General features: G+C 44.6%; 1 long non-coding RNA gene across 1 annotated transcript in view; it reads right to left on the bottom strand.

Moving 5' to 3' along the window:
- LOC140485506 (uncharacterized) overlaps positions 1 to 14,862 on the bottom strand; it is a 63,519-nt gene extending 48,657 nt beyond the window's left edge. The window contains exons 1-2 of the long non-coding RNA XR_011962369.1: positions 14,714 to 14,862; positions 13,645 to 13,760 (exon numbers count right to left, since the gene is read on the bottom strand). This is a non-coding gene — a long non-coding RNA (uncharacterized lncRNA). The remainder of the gene's footprint in view (positions 1 to 13,644; positions 13,761 to 14,713) is intronic.
- Between the last annotated feature and the right edge of the window lie 649 nt (positions 14,863 to 15,511).

The following is a 15,511-nucleotide window of genomic DNA, read 5'->3' as shown; positions in this document are numbered from 1 at the left end:
GGAATATTGTGTGCAATTCTGGCCTGCCTCCTATCAGAAGGGTGCTGTGAAACTTGAAAGGTTTCAGTAAAGATTTATAAGGATGTTGTTGCGGTTGAAGGATATCTGGTTGGCATGGATGAGTTGGTTCCAGCTTCTGGCGACTGTGCAAACTCTACACAGACATTCTCCCCAGGTCTGCGTGGGTTTCCTCCGGGTGCTCCATTTTCCTAAGTCCAAAGATGTTAAGGTCACGTGAATAGGCCATGCTAAATTGCCCATAGTGTTAGGTGCGTTAGTCAGAGCGAAGTGGGCCTGGGTGTGCTACTCTTCGGATGGTCGGTGCTGACTGGTTGGGCTGAAGGGCCTGTTTCCACACTGTAGAGAATCTAATCTAATCTAACACTGCTCTGATTCACCTCTGGGCTCCCTCATGACTACTTTGTCAATATCCAGCTTCCTCAGTCTCGAACAATGGGTGTATTTTTGATCTGTTTAGTACTTTACTATTACTTTCATAGACACTTTGCAAATGAGCTTTACACTGCAGTCCAGCCCCTGACCATGTGCTGCTCTATTGTCAGATTTTTTTTTTCTAGAATATCTTTGACAGTCAAGAATTCTTTTTTCCAATAAGTGAGTGTATTTTCTTGCACCACTCTAATCGCGACTCTGATCTCCAGCATCTGCAATTCTCACTTTTGCCACATACAATCAGGATGAGATTTACTAACTGCTTGTTCTCAGTGCCCAGTGCACTCACCCCTAAACCTGTTAGTGAGGTATTTACACAGTTAATCATTCTCCAGCAACACTGAGTCCAAGCTGACATAAACTGGTAAATTGACACTCTACCAAGCAAAGACGATCTGCACTCAGATTCCCTGTTGATACAATCCTCTCAGTGATAGTCTGCAGAGAACAGAATCCATGAATCCGCATTGCATGGGTCAGGGTCAATGATGAAAGTTTCATTATTTCAAAAATGACAACTCCTCAATTCCTGCATCTCACAAAACTGCCATTTAAAAATATTAAAATAAAGAACATTCTAAATGATGGCTTTGATGAGGTGAGCTGTGGTCAGTCTCTAGATCTGGATGGTACCAGATGCAAGGAGAGTGCTTTCTACCAGAGCACCACCAGGTCAGTGTCAGGCACACAGATAGAATGGGCAAATAGATGCACATCTGAACTCACATCTCCCAGCCTGAGAATCTGAAGCTGTGCTCACCCATTCCGGTAAAGATATCCAGAAACAGGACATCATAGCCAGAAGACCGGAGCTTGCCTATCGTTTTGCTACTATTTAAGGAAGGCAGTAAGGAAAAGCCATGGAACTATAGACTGGTGAGACAGACCTCGGTGGTGGGCAAGTTGTTAGAGGGAATCCTGAGGGACAGAATGTACATGTATTTGGAAAGGTAAGGACTGATTAGGGATGGTCAACATTGCTTTGTGAGTGGGAAATCATGTCTCACAAACTTGATTGAGTTTTTTGAAGAAGTAACATCGAGGATTGATGAGGAGTGCAGTAGATGTGATCTATGTGGAATTCAGTAAGACGTTCAACAAGGTTCCCCATGGGAGACTGGTTAACAAGGTTAGATCTCACGGAATACAGGGATGACTAGTCAATTGGTACAGATCTGGCTCAAATATGGAAGACAAAGAGTGATGGTGGAGGGTTGGTTTTCAAACTGGAGGCTGTGACCAGTGCTGGGTCCAATATTTTGCATTGCTTACATAAATGATTTTGATGTGAGCATAAGAGGTATAGTTAGTCAGTCTGCAGATGACAACAAACTTGGAAGTGTAGTGGTCAGCGAAAGAAGTTACTTCCAATTACAATGGAATCTTGATCTGATGGGCCAATGAGTTGAGAAGTGGCAGATGGAGATTAGTTCAGATGTATGCGAGGTGCTGCATCTTGCGAAAGCAAATCTTTGCTGGACTTATACACTTAATGGTCAGGTCTGACAGAATATAGAGATATTGGAGTGCAGGTTCATAGCTTCTTGAAAGCAGAGTCACAGGTAGGTAGGATAGTGAAGGAGGCATTTGGTATGTTTTCCTTTATTAGTCAGAATACTGAGTACAGGAGTTGGGAGGTCATGTTGTGGTTGTACAGGATATTGGTTAGGTCACTTTTGGAATATTGTGTGCAATACTGGTCACCTTCCTATCGGAAGTATGTTGTGAAACTCTGAAAGGGTTCAGAAAAGATTTACAAGGATGTTGCCAGGATTGGAGGGTTTGAGCTATAGAGAGAGATTGAATAGGCTGGGGCTGTTTTCGCTGGAGCATCGAAGGCTGAGGGGTGACCTTATAGAGGTTTATAAAATCATTAGGGGTGACCTTAGAGAGGGTTATAAAATCATGAGGGGAATGGAGAGGCTAAAGAGACAAAGTCTTTACCCTCAGGTGTGGTAGTCCAGAACTGGAAGACATAGGTTTATGGTTAGAGGGGAAAGATATAAAAGAGACTTAAGGGGCAATTTGTTTCGTGCAGAGGGTTGTACATGTATGGAATCATCTGCCAGAGGAAGTGGTGGAGGCTGATACAAAGATATCTGGATGGGTATATGAATAGGAAGGGTTTGCAAGAATATGGGCCAGACGCTGGTGGGTGGGACTAGATTGGGTTGGAATATCTGGTCGGCATGGACGCGTTGGACAGAAGGGTCTGTTTCCATGCTGTAAATCTCTTTGACTCTAAGATCGGCTGAATGGTCCAATCAAAGATGATTTGTGGTTCAAATCGTAACATCCTTCAGCTTCCACAACCCATTCTTGGTCCCAATGCAGGCTGTATGGGTCCCGCTATCTCTAAACTCCTGCAGGTCCCACTTCCCTTCCTACATTAGTACCATCCTCCAGGTTCTGCATCCCTTCCTGCCTCTGTAACATGGCCCAGTTTCTACAACTGTTCCTTCCGCTGCAATGTTCCCCAGAAAGGCACTGAAGCCCAGTGGCATTTACAGAGTTAAGGAGGGATATCGCGACTGGAGGATTTTGCAGGCATTAGGAATATAGGGACTTGAGGAGGTTTCATAGTTTGTGTTGTAGGGACTGTAGGAAGTTACATAGATAGGAATAGTTTCAGACTGGAGGATTCTGTCGAAAAGCTTTACAAGGTTAAAGGCAGGATTCTTAGCAGTGTGCACGAACAGAGGGATCCTGTGTCCCTGATGTTACCACCTAAGTTGAGAGGGTGTTAAGAAGGCATATGGTGTGTTGGTTTTCATTCGCAGATATGGCTAAGACCCGAAACAAATTTTTCACTCCTGAATTTAATGTGGACAAAGACTGGAGAACTAAGGGAACAAGAGTAATACATTAGACCACAATCGGAGTACTCTGCAATTCTAGTCTCCTTGCTATAGGAAGGATGTTGTGAAACTTGAAAGTGCTCAGAAAACATTGACAAGATGTTGCCGGGGTTGTTGCTGAATAAGCTGGGGTTATTTTCCCTGGAACATCGGGGACTGAGGGGTGACCTGACAGAGGTTTATATAAACATGAGGGGCATGGATTGGTAAACATTTAGTCTTTTCCCAGAGTTTGGGAAGTCCAAAACTAGGGGGCAAAGGTTTAAGGAAAGGCTTAAAAAAAGGGACAGCCTTTTCATGCACATGGCGATGTGTGCATGGAATGAGCTGAGAGAAAGGGTAACAGAGACTAGCACTATGACAACACTTAAAAGGTATCTGGATGTGTAAATGGATAGGAAGGGTTCAGAGGTACATGGGTCAAATGCTGATAAATGTGATGGTGTTATTTAGATCTAGTCAGCATGGATGAGTCGGACCGAAGGGTCTGTTTCCATGCTGTACTTCTATGACTTGAAAAGAGGGCATGTTACAGAAGAGGTGGTGCTGGTGGTTTTCAAACACAAAGGTATGGAATGCCCCAGGAATTGATTAAGTGTATCACAGGACATTGTGGGATGCTAGGGAATAAATTGTGAAGCTACTAGCAAGGGTATTTGTACCATTGACAGCCATGTGTGATTTGCTGGAAGGCTGGAGGTTGGAATCATGGACAGTGAATGAGGTTTGCTGTGATTACAAAGGGATCTTGATGATTTGGGTGAATGGGCTGAAAAACTGTCGATGGAATTCAATCTGAATAAATGCCAGGTAATACATTTGGTAAAACAAACAAGGGTAGAGCTTATACAATTCATGTTCGGGCCTCGTTAGTGTTTTAAAGCAAAGGGACCTTCAAGTTCAGGTACATACATCTTGAAGCTTGCATCACAGGATGGACAAGACAGTGCTTGGCATGCCTGACTATTGCTCAGTCCATTGAGTGGAGGATATGGGATGTGATTATGATATTGTAAGGACATTGGTGAGGATTTTTCTGCAATACTCTGCCCAGTTCTGGTCGCCCAGTTATAGAGAGGATATTATTAACCTGAAGGGTGTTCAGAAGAGATTTACCAAGACATTGCTGGGTATGAAATGCTTGAGTTCTGAAAAATGGCTGAATACGCAGAGTTTGTTTTCAATGGAGCCTGGACGTTGAGAGGTGATCTTATAGAAACTTAAGAAAAAAACGTTGGGATATAGATAGAGTTAATGGTCATTGCCTTTTCCTTCGGATGAGGGAGTCTCAAGTGGAGGGGCCACATTTTTCAAGTTAGAAGAGAGGGATGTTAAAAAAAAATATAAGAGGCAAATTGTTACACAGAGGGTGGTTTGTGTATCAAATTTGTGAATCAAATTTCTGAGGTGGATGTCGGTACAATTACAACGTTTAAAAGACATTTAGTTAAGTATGTGGATAGGAAAGGGTTGGAGGGTTATGGGCCAGCAACAGGCATCTGGGACGGGTTTACTTTGAAATTATATTTAGTATCAACTAAAGGGTCAGTTTAATGCTGTACAGCTCTGACAACAATATGGGTTTGTTCCATTATTTAAGAATGACTGCGATGGAAACCCAGGGAACTAAAGACCAATTAGCCCAATGTCAGTGGTGGGTAAGTTGTCAAAATGATGCTGCCAGTCAGGAGTTACACACCTTAGGAAAGGATTGATGATTGATAGTCAGCGCGGCTTTGCGCTTACAAAGTCAGGTCTCACTAACTTGATTGCTTTTGTTTAGTGGTGACCGTATATTGTTTACACTTCTGTCAGGAGGACCTTTGACGGGATTTAGCATGATATACTGGTTCGTATGATTAGATCACATGTGATCAGGGAGTGTGAGCCAACTGGATACAAAATTGGCTTGACAGGAGGAGACAGAGGGTGGTGGGAAAGGGTTGTTGTTCAGACTGGAGGTCTGCGACCATCGGGGTGCTATAAGGATCGGGGCTGGGTCCACTGATGTACACCATCTACATAAACGATTTGGTTGAGAATATCGGAGTCATTGTTAGTAATTTTGTGGATGATCAAATTAATGGTGTAGTGGGCAGTGAATACGGTTATCAAAGGGGATCTCGACCAACTGGGCCAGTGGACCAAGGCATGAAAGATGGATTTTAATTCAGGTATTGAGTTTTGGACTAACACAGTTAATGGTACAACCCTGGGTAGTGTTGTCGAATAGGGACAGACCGAGGGGTGCAGTTACATTGTTCCTTGGAAGTGGCATCACAGGTTGCCAAGGTGGGGAAAGTGGCATTTGGAACACTTGCCCTCATTGGCCAGCACTTTGATACATGAGTTGAGATATTTGTAACATTGTCTTCAATATTTCCCTTGGACAGAGGAGGCTTATAAAGGGGTCATTTATGAAGGTTTATAAAACCATGCGGAGAGTAAGAATGAAGAATAGCCAAGGGTATGTGAGTACAAAACTAGAGGGTATAAACGTGAGGTGAGAGACCAAGGATTTAAAGAGGGAGCTGAGGGGCAACGTTATCCACAGAGGATGGTGGATAGACGGAATGGACTGCCAGGGCCACATGGGAGAAACAACAACAATTACAACATGGAAACAATATTTAGGCAGGCACGTAGAGAGGGAAAGGGTTGAAGGGTATGGGCCAAACACAGGCAAATGCGACTCGTTCAGTTTTGGAAAAATGGTCAGCATTGATGACTTGGACTGAAGGTTCTGTTTTCATGCAGCATGACCCTGTACCCAGTTAAAGAGGAGGAGAATACGGAGATAAGGCATGTTATAGACACTGAAGCAAGGTATAGTGATAGGGATGGTAGTCTGGAATGCACTGCATTTCAAATATGTGGAGGGCCTATATGGAATGAAGGAGTTTACAGAGATAGGAACTGTTATAGGAGTTAAAACATATTGAAGACACTGATCCACAAGACATACAATAACTACAGTGTTGGAGAGGGAACACAGAACAGAAAGATCCCAGGCAGCATTCCCACCCTCTCGTGGGAGGCCTGCTTTAATCTCTGTTGTACTGATGCTCACTAAGAAAGTGCAGGCCTGGATTGATAACTGTGAACTCTCTCTGCTGTTTCAGTATAACACAAGTTAAAATAGGGATGGTGATTGAGCCAGGGCTGTGTCCGTGCTGTGCTCCCCCTCCAGCATTGTATCTATGTCATGTCTTGTTAGCTGATGTTTGAAGCCCTCTCAGTGAAATCTGCTCTGTGCTTTGAGAGTGATCTTACCTCACTGCAGGGTTAGTTGAAGGCTCCAGATCTCCCTGCCCTTTGTCTCTCTCTCTCTGACCAACCATCTTCAATGAGGTTATGGACGAGACACCCAGCAGTTGGGAAGTCAATTGAGTCAGGAGCTTCATGATTACCCACAGGAGACAGACAAGTAGACGGAATGGAAAATTATACTGATGCAATGAGGATTACACATGGAGCATGGCACTGAGTCCCACAGAGGTCTGGAAAATCCCAGTGTCCAACCCTGGCCTGTGCTTTTGCGTCTCTCTGGAGTGGAGAATTCTGCTAGCTCAGGATCTGGAGTAGCTGCAAGAGTGAGAGACGCTGACAGAGGCAGCAATTAGACACACACAGTGAGGGATACCACATGGAGAGATACTGAATGATATCACCAGAGTGCAGGAAGGTGTCCGGATCAAATAATTTTGACAAAAGAATAGATTTAGCTTCACGATGCACTGCTATAACTGGTCAAGGATTGAGCAACCTGTGAACAGGCGAAGTGATGGCCTAGTGTTATTATTGCTAGAGCATGTAACCAAAACCTCAGCTAATGTTCAGGGGAGATAGGTTTGAATCCCACCGTCTAAAATGGTGGAAATTGAAATCAATAAATTCAAATATTATAATTAACCATCCATAAATATGTATGAAACCATTGCTGATGTACAAAAATCCCAAACACTTGTCCTTTCGAGAAGGACATCTGCCCATCCTCACGTGGCCGGCACGACATACCGACAGCAAAGTGTTTTCCAAATCCAAATAGAAAAGGTGATGCATCGGAACAGGATGGAGATGTGGCTGAAGACAAGCAGAAAGGAACAGGATGGGATAAGTTTAAACTAAAACTCTACGTTAGCGAATTGGTTTCTGACAGGAAATTGTGGGAAAAAGTAAAGATTTTTTTTTTCCACATAGACAAAGTCGCTTCAATAAGGTAGCTGGATTTGTGACACAGATGAAAGAGATTTAGACACCAGAGAGATATGGTTACAGGGTAAACAAAATGTGGAACATTAACATTCAATGGTTCACAACCTTGTGAAAACTCAGGCAAAATGGACGACGCTAACAATAATAGGTAAAAAACGGCTTTAGACAGAAAGCGCAGGGGGTGAGGGTGGGGGGACCTTAAAAATCAACAGGCAAACAATGGTCACAAATTATCCTTAGCAGATAATGTTAAGGATAAGGCACAAGACATTTAATAAGTACAGTTAGAGTAAGAGGATCCCCAACTAAGCAGTGGGGCCTGTTAGAATCCAAAGGGACAATCTGTGCATGGAGCCAGAGGATGTAGGTGAAGTCTTCAATGAATACTTCCCATCTGCATTCACACAGGTGAAAGGCATTGTAGCTGGGGATTTCAGTTGGGATGGTGAGGTTCTGGAATATGTTAAGATCAATGAGAAGGAGGCGTTAAATGTATTCACAGGCAAAAAGGTGGAGAAATTTCCAGTAACAATAAAGTATATCCCAGGCTGTAATGGGAGGGAAGGGAGCAGATTGCTGGGGCCCTGGCGGATATATTTAAGACTTTGCTGGCCACAGGTGAAGTGCAAAATGACTGGAGGATAGCGAATGTGGTTCCATTGTTCAAGAGCAGCAGGGACAGGCCAGGTAATTACAGATCGTATGACAGCATTGGGAAGAAAATTATTGAAAACAATTCTGAGGGACACAATGAATCAATATTCAAAATGACAGGAATACATTAGGGATTGTCTGTTTGGATTTAGTCGAAGACTGTCCTCTGATAAAGATGAGGGCAGTGCAGATGATGTGGTTTACATGGCGTCTATTAAGGTCTTTGACAAGGTCCCACATGGAAGGCTGGTAAAAAGGGAAGAGCACAAGGGATCCAAGGCAAGTTGGCAAAGTGGTTCCACAATTGGTAGAGCGTGTAGTTCACGATTGGAAACCTTTTCCCAGCGGATGTCCCACAGGGATCTGTACAGGAACCATTGCTGGTTAATATGTACATTAATATCTCAGATGTGAAAGGAGGAGGTATCATTAGCAGGTTTGTAGATGACATGAAATGTAAGGGTGTTGTCCAGAGTGAGGAGCATTGTCTCGGGCTGTCGTCTGATATTGATCAGATGATGAACTGAGCAGAGTAATGGCAGGTTGAGTTTACTTCTGATCACTGTTGGAAGTTAATAAGTGAACGATATCCATCATGAATTGTAGGTCCTCCTGGAATACTGAGGAACACATCGACCTTGGTGGACAAGTCGCTGGATGTCTGAAGGTGTCAGCACAGGTAGACAGGGTGGGGAAGACACCTGAACTGGGAGCAGGATGTGGACCCATATCCTTGTGGGGAGAGTTGCTGGAGCTGCTCGAGAGGATTTAAACTCATCTGGCAGGGGTGTGGGACCCATAACAGTCGTAAGGCCAGAAAGAAATTTGAGGCTGGTACAGATGTTCAAGAGAGCAATATAAATAGACAAGGCAAGCAGACAATTAGGGAAAACTGGTGGATTAAACTGCAGTTATTTCAATGCAAAGGGCCGCACAGATAAGGCAGATGAATGCAGAGCATGGATGGGAACATGGGACTGGGATGTTGTAGGTATTACAGAAACACAGATGAGGGAGCAACAGGACCAGCAGCTCAATATTCCAGGGGACAGATGCTACAGGAAAGATAGAACAGGAGGCAAAACAGGAGGAGAGCTGGTGGTTTTGATTGGGGGAAAGATCCCAGCAGTACCTAGAGGGAGTATTCATGCAGGATCGCCCAGTTAAGCGATGTTGGTGGAACTGAGAAATAGAAATTGCTCATCAGTTTGCTACGGTCATACTACAGCAATAGGCAATGGGAGATAAACGAGCAAATGTGTCATGAAATCTCAGATACCTGTTAGAATAATAGGGTTGTAGGGGTAGGGGATCATAACCGTTCCAAACTTGGACTGGGATTGCTACTGAGTTAAGCATTTGGATGGAAGGAATTTGTTAAGTGTGTTCTGAAAACTCCCAGTCATTATGTAAGTGGCCCAACTGGAGAATGGGGCTAAACCTGACCTCCCCTTGGGAAACAAGGTCGGGAACGGGACTGAGGTGTTAGTGGGGGAGCACTTTGGAAAGTTACCACAATTGTATTAGTTTGAAAATAGCTATGGAACAGGACAGGCCTGGTCCACAAGTTAAAGTTATTCAATGGAGCAAGATAGTATTAGACAGGAATTTTTAAAGTAGATTTGGGGAGGCTATTTGCAGATAAAGGGAAGTCTAGCAAGTAGGAATATTTTAAAACCGAGATAAAAGGAGCGTTCAGTGCCAGTGTGTTCCTGTTAGTGTGCAGCTCAATGCTGACTGAATTAGGAAACACTGGCTGAGTTTCGAGGCTGTGGTCAGGAAAAAAGGGGTCACATCTCAGATATAACTGGCTGACTCAAGGGAATCCCTTCAGGAGCATCGGGGCTGTAGAAATACACTTAGGGTGGAAATCAGGAATGTAAAAAGGGGACACGAGATCGCTTTGGGAGAGAACGTTAAGGAGAAACCAAAGAGACTCTACAAGTGTATTAAGAGCAAAAGAAGAGCTCGGGACAAACCCGGTCTCCTTAATGATCAATGAAGCCAACAATGTGTGAAACGACAAGATCCGAAACAAATATTTCATTTTGGAACTTACTGTGGATAAAGACTGGGGCACTCGGGGAACTAAACAATGTTTGGCCTGACCACTATTGGAATACTGTGTGCAATTCTGGTCTCAATGCCATCGAAAGGATATCGTGGAACCTGAAAGGGTTCAGAAGAAATGACCAAAGATGGTGCAAGGGTTGGAGGGTTTGTGCTTCAGGGAAAAGCCTGAATAGGCTGGGGCTGTTTTCACTTGAACATGGGAGGCTGAGGAGTTAACCGATAAAAGGTGTTTAAAATCATGGTGGGCATCGACAGGGTCAATAGACAAGGTCATTTCCCCAGGCGAGGGAAACTTTTCAAAGGGGTCTAAAGGACAACTGGCTCCCACAGAGTGGATGGAATAAGCTGCCGGAGCAAATAGTGGAGGCTGATAGAAATACATTTAAAAGGCATGTGGATGGGTGTATGAATCGCAAAGGTTCAGAGGGATATTGGCAAAATTGTGGCAAATGTGACTAGAAACGTCATGCAGGAGTTGGTCTGAAGGGCCTGTTTCTGTGCTGTACATCTCTACGACTCAATGTCTTGAAATGAGTCCACATTATAGAAAAGGAGGTGCTGGAGGTTTTAAAACACAAAGGTAGATAAATCCTCAGGACCTGATCAAATGGATCTCAGGACATTGTGGGAAGCCGGTGAAGAAATTGTAGGGCCCCTAGCAGAGATATTTGTACCATAGAGAGCTATGTGTGATAGGCTGGTAGACTGGAGGGTGGCATTGTGGACAGTGAAGAAGATTTTCTAAGATTGCAAAGGGATCCTGATGAAACGTGGAAATGGCTGAAAAATAGTAGATGGAGTTCAATCTGAATAAATGCGACGTAATGCATTTGGAATAACAAACACGTGCAGGACTTATACAACTAATGGCAAGACCTTCGGTAGTGTTGTAGAACAGAGGGACCTCAGGGTTCAGCTACATAATTCTTTGAAGTTTGCAACATGGAGAGACAGGATAGTTTAAAAAAAGGTGCTTGCCTCACTTGCTTTCATTGCTCAGTCCTTTGGATATAGGAGTTGGGAAGTCGCATTGAGATTATACAGGCCATTGGTGAGTCCTCTTCTGGAATACTGTGTCCAGTTCTGGTCGCCCAGTTATAGGAAGGATATTATTCAGCTGGAAAGGGTTGGGAGGAGATTTACTGGGATGTGGCTGGGTACGAAAGGCTTCAGTATAAAGAAAGGCTGAATAGGTTGGTATTTTTCACTGAAACCTGAATGTTGACAGATGACCTCATAGAAGTTTATAAAATCATGAGGGGGATAGATAGAGTTAATGGGAGTTGTCTTTTCCCATGGACAGGGGAGTTTCAAGACAAGGCACTACATTTTTAAGTTTAGAGGAAAGACATTTTTAAAAAAAGACACGAGAGGCACATTGTTACACAGAGGCTGGGTTGTGTGTGGAATGAACTTCCCAAGGAAGGGGTGAGCATGGAGACAATAACAATGTTGAAAAGACATTTGGATTAGTACAGGAATAGGAAAGGTTTGAAGGGATATGATCCAGGAACAGGCAGGTGGGATGAGATCCGTTTTAGAGTATGGTTAGCATTAACCGAACAGTGTGGTATGACTCTGACTATGATTATAATGTTGCGTCATTAATTAAGAAAGGCTGCAAGAGGAAGCCAGGAAACTACAGACTGATGAGTGAGACATCAGGGTGGGTCAGTTGTTGGAGGTCATTCTGAGAGGTCGGCCTTACATGCATTCGGAAAGATAAGGCCTGATTACAGACAGCCAGCATGGCTTTGTGCATGGGATAACATGTCCCACAAACTTGACTGGAGTTTGCTCAAGATGTGACCAAAAAGATAGACGAAGGCAGAGCAACAGACGTTGTTTCTGGCTTCCGCAAACCCTTGGTCAGGGAGTAACATGATACATTGGTTAGTAAAGGGAGATCACAAGGGATCTAGAGCTAGCCAACTGGATACAAAATGGGATGACAGTGGGAGACAGAGGGTGGTGGGAGAGGGTTGTTGTTCAGTCTGAGGCCTCTGACCAGCAGTGTGCTGTAAGGATTGGTGCTGGGACCACTGTTGTGCACCATTTACATAAACAATCTGAGTGAAAAGATAGCAATCCCTGTTAGCATGTTTATGGATACCAAGATTAGTGGAAGAGTGGGCAGGGAATATAGTTATCGAAGGGGATTTTAATCAACTGGGCCAGTGGGCCAAGGAATGAAAGATGGAATTTAATTCAGGTGTTGGATTTAGTTAAGACAGAGAGGACTAACACAGGTAATGATTGGGCCCTGGAGAGTGTTGTAGAAAAGAGAGAGACCAAGGGGTGCAGTTACATTGTACCTTGGACTGGCATCACAGGGTGACAGGGTGTTGAAAGCAGCAATTGGCACACTTGTCTTTTTTGGTCAGAGCATTGAGTCCATGAGTTGGAGATATTGGTAACACTGTCGTCCATATTTCTGCTGGGCAGAGGAGGCCACGGGGTGACCTTACAAAAGTTTATGAAACCATGTAGGGCCGAAATTCAGGCAGCCTGAACTGCTGTGCTCTTCCAGCACCACTAATCCAGTATTTGGTTTTCAGCATCTGCAGTCATTGTTTTTACCATGTAGGGCCGAAGTAAGGTGAATTGCCAAGGGTAGGTGAGTCCATAGCAGGAGGCATAAACGTAAGGTGTGAGAGCAAGGATTTAAAGAGGGAGCTGAGGGGCAACATTATCCACAGAGGATGGTGCAAAGATGGAATGGACTGCCAGAGGAAATGGTGAAAACAAGTACAATTACAACATGGAAAAGGCACTCGGGCAGGTACATGGAGAGGAGAAGGTTTGAAGGGAGATGAGCCAAACACAGGCAACTCATTCCATTTAGGGAACCTCGGCCGAAGAGTCATACCGCACAGAAACAGACCTGATGTCTCCAGTTATTGGAGGAGGAGACTATCGAGACAAGGCATGTTGTAGAGACTGAAGCAAGTTACAATGATACGATGGTCATCTGGACTGGAGGTTTCAAATATGTGAAATAATTGGTGAGAGGGGAGGAGATGACAGAGATAGGAACTGTTATAGGAGTTAGAATGATTGAAGACACTGGTCCTCAATACAAGCCATAGATACAGTGTTGGAGAGGGAACAGGGAACAGAAAGATCCCAACCAGCATTACCACCCTCTCGTGGGAGGCCTGCTTTCCCCTCAGTTGTTCTGATGCTCCCTAAGAAAGCACAGGCCTGGACTGATAACTGGGAACTCGCGATGCTGTCTCATTACAACAAAACCTGCAGCAGGCGTGGTGATTGAGCCTGGGTTGTGTCTGTACTGTGCTCCCCCTCCAGCACTTTCTCTATGTCATGTCTTGTTAGCTGATGTTTGGATCCCCCTTATTACTGTCTGCTCTGTGCACTGGAATGATCTTACCTGGCAGCAGGATGTATTGAAGACTCCCGACCTCCCTGACGTTGTCTTTCTGGCTGACCAACCATTGTCCCAACTAGCAGTTGGCAAGTCTATTGAGTCAGGAACTCCATGAGTACCTGTAGAAGACACAGAAATAGGCAGAATGGGAAATTAGACTGATGCTTTGAGGGTTACACATATAGAATGGCACTGAGCCCACAAAGATCTGGAAAATCCCAGTCTACATTCCTGACCTGTGCTGCCTCGTCTCTCTGGAGTGGAGAATTCTGTTTGCTCAGGATCTGGAGTAGCTTCAAAAGTGAGAGACGCTGACAGAGGCAGCAATTAGACCCACACAGTGAGGGATACCACATGGAGAGGTACTGAGTCACTTCACCAGAGTTCCGGCTCAAACAATTGTGCAGGAAGAAAGGGTTTTGATTCATGTTGCTCTGGAATATACAAACTGTGAGCAGGCGAAGTGATGGCCTAGTGGTATTATTGTGTGACAATTTATTAAGAAACTCAGCAAATGTTCTCTGGACACAGGTTCAAATCCCACCATTGCAAATGATAGAATGTGAAGTAAATGCTTCAAAAACGATGTAATTAAAAACCTGTAAGTGAGTATTAAACAATTGCTGATGTTAAGAAAAATCCATCGGGTGCATTCCTGTCTTTAGTGAAATACTCTAAGGTGGGACTGGGATATCACAGGAATTTTAGAAACACAGCTGAGGGAGGGACAGGACAGGCAGCTCAATGTTCCAGGGGACAGATGCTGCAGGAAGGACAGAAGGGGAGCTGAGAGAGGAGGAGAGCTGCTGGTTCTGATGGGGTGAAACATCCCAGCAGGACTGAGATAGGATATTCCTGCAGGATCGCCCAGTGAAGCTGTGTTCGTGGAATTAATCAATAACAATGGGTCTTCCCTTTCCTCTGATTGTTCTACAGACCCCGATAACCCCGCCCTCCTGCACCTTGACCTTCTCAAGATGGCGGCCCTCAGGCCCGCGCTCCCTCTTCCCTCAAACAAATGGCGGCCGTGACCCTGGGCCCCTTCCCTGATCAGAGACCGCCGCCTCCTTACCCGGGCCTGGAGGGTCTTTTTCGAGTTATTTTTAACCTTTATCCGGGACTTGTGAATTCTCTCCGCTCCTTTCTCCCAGCGAGGCTCCCGCACACCGGCTCTGAGCGCCGCTCTCTGAAGCCGATCGCAGCCGAAGCTGGAGAAAACAGCTCCATGTCTCTCTCTCTCTGTGCCCTGACCAATGTGACACTGCGCATGCTCTGCATGGAAACCAAACTGCGCGTGCGTCTGAGGTTATCAGTGAGTTCATAGAGAATATTCATACCTGCACAGACTGATGGGTAAAATTTTCGTCATTAACAATTGCTTTGTCGAGTTATAGTCATAGAGATGTCTAACATGCAAATTGTCTGGGCCAAATCAACCATACCGGCCAGCTATGTAAAAATCCCTGCAAAATAGTTTGCTCTCTGACCAATGTTGAAACGTTCACTCCCGAGAATGCTCCGGGCTCTGTCCTCATTCACTCTGGTTAAAGGACCGGTCGCTACTCGTCCTCCTGTTCCGACCCTTCCTCCCAATTGCAGAGTTGATTCAGGCGTGACTTCGCAGGCAAGGGACAAAGGAAGTTCGAGTCGATGTTCTCTGACGCGGTGAAAATATCCCGAATCTTGGACCGAGAGGCCTGGGTTCAATTCACAGCTTGTGCAGATGTATGTAATCACAACTTTTAGCAGGTTCATCAGGAAAACCAAGGGAAGGCAGGAACAGAGTGAAAACAAGAGAAAATGCATGAAATGTGGTGGGGCTTTCAATGTTCAGATGATTTGACTCTTTACCAAGCGTTTCAGGGTCCCA

The sequence above is a fragment of the Chiloscyllium punctatum genome, chromosome 14 (assembly GCF_047496795.1).
Source record: "Chiloscyllium punctatum isolate Juve2018m chromosome 14, sChiPun1.3, whole genome shotgun sequence".
NCBI classification, from domain to species: domain Eukaryota; kingdom Metazoa; phylum Chordata; class Chondrichthyes; order Orectolobiformes; family Hemiscylliidae; genus Chiloscyllium; species Chiloscyllium punctatum.
Note: the sequence above shows the minus strand (reverse complement) of the source record. Positions and strands in the feature narration are given on the sequence as shown.